Here is a 7,851-nt window from a genome sequence, read left to right as displayed (position 1 = left end):
GTTCTCTGGGAAATCTCATCCATGTCCATGGTTTCAATTACTTTCTATATGCTATTGACTACAAAATTTATATTCGAATTCTCTCATGTACTTGAGACCTGTGTAGACAATTGGCCTAATGCACATTCAAACACAAAGACAGCTCAAATTCAGCATGTCCCAAATGAACTCGCTGTCACCCTCCACGGAAAGCCTCCTCCTCTTACATTCTCTGGCTCAATAGTTAGCACAATTTCCAATTCAGTTTCCCAAATCAAAAGCCTGGACATCAGCCTTGACCATCCCATTTTCCTTACCCATTATAACAGGTCACCAAATCCTGGTAAGTTTATCTCTTGACGTCATCTTCTATTCAGTCTCACTATTTTGGCCCTAATTCCAGCTATTCTCCTTTTTCTGTAATACCACCTAACTGGCCTCCCTTCCTAATGCCTTGCCCCATCCAACATGTATTCTACACACAACATCCCAGATTGATCTTTTACAAGTATAAGTACAGCTTCACTCCCCCACTTAAAATCAATCTCATTGCTCTTTGAATAAAGTCCAAAATTCTCCCATGGCCCTTCATGATCTCACTCCCTGCCTTGCTCCTTAGCCTAATCCCTTGAGGTCTCCCTCATCCCTCTGCTTTAACCATACTAAACACCTTTTAGAAGTATATTCTTTGATCAGTGATTCCCAGACTTATATAAAATCTATAGACCAGTAGTTTTTATTTTACTAATTTTAAAATAGGGTCATTTATTGAAATATATATATATATATACACACACATATATATATCATTGACTATCACCACTCTTTTAATGCCAGAAAATAAGGCGGCCAAACTCAATTATCAAAATTGAATGACTTTAGCTTTGAAAAGGCTTACCACACTGCTCTTATTTCCCCATTGATGGGTGAAAATTTCATTCTGGCCCAACAAGTATCTGAAGTTCTTTGTTTGGGGACCACTGCTAGGATAGACCATGCTCTCTTATACTTTGGGGTCTTTGCATTTTCTTCTCCCTCTGCTTGGAATCCTCTTCCATCTCTTTCTTTCCCACTCCACCCCTTTATCCTACAGATCTCAGCATGGATGTTGCTTCCTCTAGGATGGGAGGCCTCAGCATAGCACTTGTGTTGTATTATAGATGCTTATGTTCTCGTCTATCTGCTCCACAAGACTGTAAGCTCTGTGAGGGCAGGGTCTATGTCTGCTTTGTTTTCTAATGTTTTCTTAGGGTCAAATACATTCCCTAGAGCAAAGAGAGAGTTCAAAAATTACTTGTTGAATATATTGAATGAGTGAATGTTATACAAGACCCAGACAAAAATAACCAGTGACCTCATGGTAAAATGATAGTTTTGAATCTCTGGATGGGTTATGTAATCCTAATAATGTAATTATTTAGATTTATTTTTCTTAGATTTTAATTTGTTTTTCTTACATTTATTTTTATCTTAAGAGTTCCTGTATTCTTTTGATAGTAATACCTCACTGGTTTGTGAATTTTTCCAATTGTATTTAGCTTTAGTTATCTTTGAGAGATAAATACGTATAAAAAAAAAAACCTGTACAATTAAAACCATCGTTTTAACCCCTTGTATTCCCTAAAGGATATATTTTTATATAAATTAAACTGCAATGTATAGGATTATGTATAGGATTTCATGATTCCTCTGTTGCTTTCTTTCTTGTGGCCAAAATGCATTGTTACCAGTAAATAGTACATTAAATACATACAAAATGACAATGAGGATGTAAGTTTGCCATATGACACTTCAGATATTGACTAAAGCATTGACATTTTCTTTAACGTACTTTTGCGTAAGTACATTCAAAATACTTTAGATATTAAATAAATTCTAGTATACTAAAACTTTGACATTGTGTTTAATGCATTTCATGTAAACATATTTAAGAAATACTCAAATGTAAAGGTATGAATTCACTGTACATGCTATAGGTTTTTAAAATGGTTCTCAGTATTATAAAGCAGAAGAAAAATGTATTCTATGAAACTGAGGCAATCACTGTATCCAAAACAAATTCCATATTTTTCTTATCACATTTGGAAATTTCCTAGCAATGTTATTGTTTTCGAATGGGCTGGATGGAAGGGGGATTCATTTCTACCTAATTAGGACTCTTCTTCTCCTATAACATGTCACTTTATCTGGGAGAGAGCAACAGCTGTTCTTCCCCAGTGCGCCTTTGGAGAGGCCAAACATTCTGCAGTGGTGCCTGTTTAACCACTGTGGAATCAACATGATAGAGTTTTGATGACATTTTCCCATGCTGCCAAGATGTCATAGCTGTTTTGGTCACTGGGAGTCTATTTTGCATTGTACATAGAGACTGGATGGAAAGAAGCCGATCTGACCTCTCATTTGAGTGTGTTTTGTTTAGTTTTTCATTTGTTCAGTATTTCCATTTCTGACTTAAAATAATTTCATAAGCACATTGAAACCAAGTGCCTCCTGAAAAACACAGTTTGATCATTTTAGTTAGTCACAGGACATGGTTCCGGGCAATCGGATGACAGTACAAAAGATGTGAAAACAATTTTATGAATGTTGTGCAACAAATATTTATCCATAATACAGGCTTTTGAAAAATCGGTACACGTGGGTTAGACAGCATGGAAACTAAAAAAAGATGGAGTGTTTTGTGAGAGAACACATTTAGACCTTGTCGTTGACCTTTCACCAGACATTCCTATTCAAATTTTGGTTTCAAGTCACATTACTCTTATGAATATTGTCACCTTCCAAATCAGAAATTATTCAGGATATATAAAAACTCCATTTCAAGATATTTATGAGACACAATGAAATACTACATGCATATATACATACTTACATACACAGTACATATGTGTGGCATATAATACACATACATGCATACATGCATCGTAGTGTGGCATATTGGCAGTGCAATATAATGCAGTAAGTAAGAACATATTCTTCGTAGTCAAACAGACCTGACTTTGAACCAGGTTCCACCAATTATTAGCCGCTTAAATTTGAGAAAGACATGAGATAAATGTATAAACATGTTATCTAACTTAGAGTAAGTACATGTGAAACTCAAGCTCTCATTATTATTACACAGTGACAGTGCTGGTGCCAGAGTTGCAAAAGTCAAGAACCTTGGTCTCATGGTCTGCAGATTGTCATGCTTAGATGTGAAAACATGAAAAAATGTGTTAGAGACGTAGATGGTATCTCACTATCATCTATACATACCTTGAGAAAATTCACAGAATGAAACCAGCGGAGAATTGTAACCTATAGCACACAACCTATCACATTCGCTGGTCGAAAGGGGAAGAAAGGGCTTCTCGGGGGAGAAGATGTGTAGAAGGAACAGAACTTATTTGACCTTAGTGGCCTGTGTTTTGTAACCTCAGGGAATGCTAGAGATGTCTGGGGATTTGCTGTTTTTGGAAGGAGACAGCCTAGTAATTTGAATCTGGGCACTGGGAGCTCTTGAGTTCTAATGTTGAGTTGGCCAGCAATTCCACCAGAAGCACTTGATGTGTACTAACCTTCTGTGCCTCGGATTCCAGTACACCGGGAACAGCCATTTCTCTTGCCTTGCAATTCTTCCATCCCAGATCTCTCAATGAGATTTAGAATAAAACTTCTTGGAAGCAGCCCATAGTGTAGGGTAAGGTGAAAGGTGTGGAGGGCACTAAATGTGATACTTACCTTGGTGTTAAGATTCCAGTATTGGGTTCTTTCTATATGAAGCAAAGTCTGCACTGGCTTTTCAAAGAAGCTTTTTTTTTTTTTTTTTAATGCTTCAGATAACCAGACATGACATTCAGGGGTCAACAATCCATGTTTATGAATTCTAACTATCCCTAAAGATCTAATTATCCCAATTGGTTTAAAACTGTCAATAAAGTGACAACTTTAATTACCTTTGACTGGACAATGGTTAATATTTGCATAAGCTTGACTCCTTGACAGCCCCTCTACCTGAGCTCAACTCTGCCCCACAAGCTTTCATTGAGGGGTCTGCCCTTCACGATCGCCTAGGGTACCCAAGAGGCTAAAGTGAATCTCTGGCTTGGAAGATGCCCTGATTGAATCTGAACTTCAACTTTACTGAGTCTGACTTCTTACAGTGATTCTAAGATATCTGAAGACCCTTTCTTCAACAGAAAACAAAGCCTTTTATTTGACAATTAAAAGTAAGGTTTAGAATGCAAGTAAATTTAAGAATGGTAGAATGATATTAAAGCCTTTCTAAATAGCAAGCTTTAGTAAGAAAAAAGTGGTGAGAACCTCAAGTTTACAGAAAAAAAAAGGTAGATATTTCCTATAGCTCAAAAGCTTGATTATTTGTTCTATGAGTGTGGAAAGAATCTTAAGAAATATCTAGTTTACTTTAATGCATTCTGGAAAGACTACTTCAATAACACTGCCTTTCATTTGTCTTGTGTTTTACAGTTCACAAGGCAGTCCACGTAATACATCATTTCATTTGATTCTTATAACTACTCTAGGAGCAAGACAGGGAAGGGGTTAATTACATCTACTCTGTAAATAAGGAAATCAATCTTACAGTTAACTAAGCTAGGACTCAACCTGGGGCTCTCGATTCCAAATCTCAGACTTTTCCACCCCAACATTTTTCATTCAGATTAGGAAGGCATTATTCATAATAGCCAAAAAGTGGAAATAGTCCAAATGTCTATCAACCGATGACTGGATAAACACATTATGGCATATCTATATGATGGAATAGTATTCAGCGATATGCTACAACATGGATAAACCTCAAAACCTTCAGATTAAGTGAAAGAAGCCAGACACAAAAGAACACTATGATTCCATTTATATAAAATGTCCAGATGAAGCAAATATATAGAGACAGGAAACAGTTTAGTGGTTGTCTGGGTCTGGGGGGTGGGAACAAAGGTTGATGGCAAATGAACACGGAATTTTGAGAGTACTGGAAACATTCTAAAATTGAATTATGGTGATGGTCGCACAACTTGGTAAATTTACTGAAAAATATCTTTTAACTTTATACTTAAGGTGGGTACGTTTTATGGTATATAAATTACATCCGAATAAATCTCTTTAAAAAAAAGAAATATGTCTCTCATCATGGACAGTTGATGCCATGTTTACACCCTCGCTAAGACAGCCCAACTAAACAATGGAACCATCTGTCTCAGAGGAAAGCGCTTGGTTGTGTTGCTAACAGCACATGATTTATTGGTTTTGCTCTGCTGATAAGACCACTAAAAGCAGATGATGAGACAGCATTCAAGGGCGGCATAACCCTTGTTGCTTTTGCAAGTCTTACTGGCCTTCAACCCAGATAAAATCAGCCTGCTCTGCCAACCTCTGACATTTTTATGCTGTCTATAATATGACTTTCCCATATTATTATTATTTATTACCACACAAAACCATACAGATTGAACGCAAAAAATGAAGGTTTCTTGTTCTATTAAGGGCATGAATTGGCAAAGAATCATGTTACCAGTGGCACGGGCCTTTTTTAACACCCTTGACAACCAGCTCTGATTCCCTGGGTGCAGAAGAAAGAAAAACAAGAAGTTGGGGGCTGGGGGGGGCTGCAATCAGAAATGAGTGCCAAGGAAAAATCAGAGAAAGTGAGTGTTCAAAAGGCTACGGGTTTCAAGAACACAGGGCAACCATAGAAGCAAAGGTCAGCGAGGAACTGCGAGTCTGAGAGAAAAGACAGGGCCTTCAAATCTCAGGATGAATCTGCCAGTGGAAAAGCTCAGTAACCAGATCCCAGCTCTCCGGCACTAACTGTCTGTCCCATGATTGGGCACACAGAGTCCCTATATTCCTGTGCTTTGACATCGAATTTACCCTTCTAGCCCCTCTTCACAACAAGATCTCTGCTTTTCTGCCCTGTGTGCTCCCTCTCCCCTGAAGGACTTGGAGTTTTCTATCGTGACAGTTGTCTTGAACCGGAGGAGGAAAACTTCCTGGGGTAAAGACCCATGTTTTAGTTGCTCCCCCTCCACAACATTCTTCCTTGTACCACTGTGAGCTAATAGATCCAAAACTGTGATATCAACACTCGGGGTTACAAGGAAACCAGTTGCCGAAATGAATGGACGCCTCAGATCTTCCATACGCCCTAAGTAACATTTCCTCCTTAGAACTTCAGATGATATATATCAACTCTGCTCCCTGTTCCTTAAGTAGAATTTCACATTGATGATCAGCAGCATAAGGTGAAAGATCTGATTGGTGAAATTCAGCTATTCTTTCCTTGCTTTTGAATTTTTTCCAGAAATCATGTTTTTTTCATCTTTATAGTTCTATAATTATCAGTTTATCTTTTTATTTGTTTGCATGGGACTAATTTTTATATGGTTGAATTAGTTCAACAAAGGAAATTCGAACCCAATAAACATAAGCAAAGCATTAGATGCTCTATTAAAAATATCTGTCCTTCACACCATCTGTCTTTCATTTTGGTACATTTTGAAATGACAAACTAGTAAAACTCATGAGAAGCAGTTTGGACCTATAGAACATGACTCCAATTACCACTTTCTAGCTGGGTATACTTAAAGAGATTTTTTTTAACCTCTCGGAACCTCAGAACCCATTTTCATCCTTTGTAAAAGGAGAGAAATAGTGTCTATTACATCAAGTGTTGCCTCACACATAGTAAGTGGTGGCTATACACAAATATTAGACAGAGCATATTACTATGTTAGACTGCTTGGCACATTGTATATAAAAACATTTTGTAAACTAAATGTTATACGATGACAAGAAATTGTTGTTATAAATAGCCCTAATAATTTTAAATTTGACTCATGCTCACTACCACCAGCTGGCATAGCAGGGAGATTTGCTTGGCTGCCAAGCCTGAGAGTGAAGACTTGATAAAGGTATTGCCAGTTCTCATCTGATCCCAGTGGTCTGTTTGGTTGTTGTCTGTCCAGGGCCTGACCTCAGCCTGACATTCCCCCTGGGACTCTCTCCAGCTAGCAGAAGCTCCCTCAGACAGACCCAGTGAAGTCGGAAGCTTAACTTCCTTAAGAGTCATTACTTTAGTTCAGCAGTCTTATGACAAACTATCATAGGAAATGTTGAAAACCCAAATCTTCCTGTGTAAGTGGGAAATATGTTAGATCTAGTAGTGTACCTGTACAGTGAGAGAGATTATATAAGCCTTAAAAAAAAAAGTTAGAAACAGCTTGTTAACAGTAGATAAAGCTTTTACGTTTGTGAGAATAAGAGAATTTCCAGTTTCCCCACTTTGCAAATGAAACCATAGCTTACGCTTTCCATGTTTTCTCATCAGCAAATTGGGACCATTTAAATAAGAAAGGCAAGCATGAAATGAACAGAAATGCCATCATAAGATGAACGTGTAGTGGCCAGTTAGGCTTGTTCATTAGTCTGGGGGCCACACTCAAAGTAAGATTGACTGCGAAGCAGGAGCTTCCGAACTCCTCTGTGAGTATTGGAGTTCCCAGGCATAGTGGAGTGTTGGAGAGGAGGGAGCAGAGAAGCCAAGTTACAATTAGGTAGGATTTCTTTACAAGTATTTCTAGTAAACTGCTTAAGAAGATCTCAGAAGGAAGACCTAGCAGCCTATCGTGATTCTATTATTGTTTTAAATAGTTTCACTTTCTTAACTAATTTTTTTATTTACAATTTATATTATTATTCTTAAAGAGACTCCAACACCATATTATCTTCAGGCTCTATAAAAGCTCGACCTACCCCTGCCCACAGTGCAATTCATCTGGTTTTGATATTTTTTAAAAATATAATTCCTGGATACCTAATAACTGTGCTAGGCCCTTGGACAGTGAATGGGAAGACATGGCCCTTTCCTTT

This window comes from Pteropus alecto, unplaced genomic scaffold, assembly GCF_000325575.1.
Source record: "Pteropus alecto unplaced genomic scaffold, ASM32557v1 scaffold22, whole genome shotgun sequence".
Taxonomy (NCBI): domain Eukaryota; kingdom Metazoa; phylum Chordata; class Mammalia; order Chiroptera; family Pteropodidae; genus Pteropus; species Pteropus alecto.
This window is presented reverse-complemented; position numbering follows the sequence as displayed.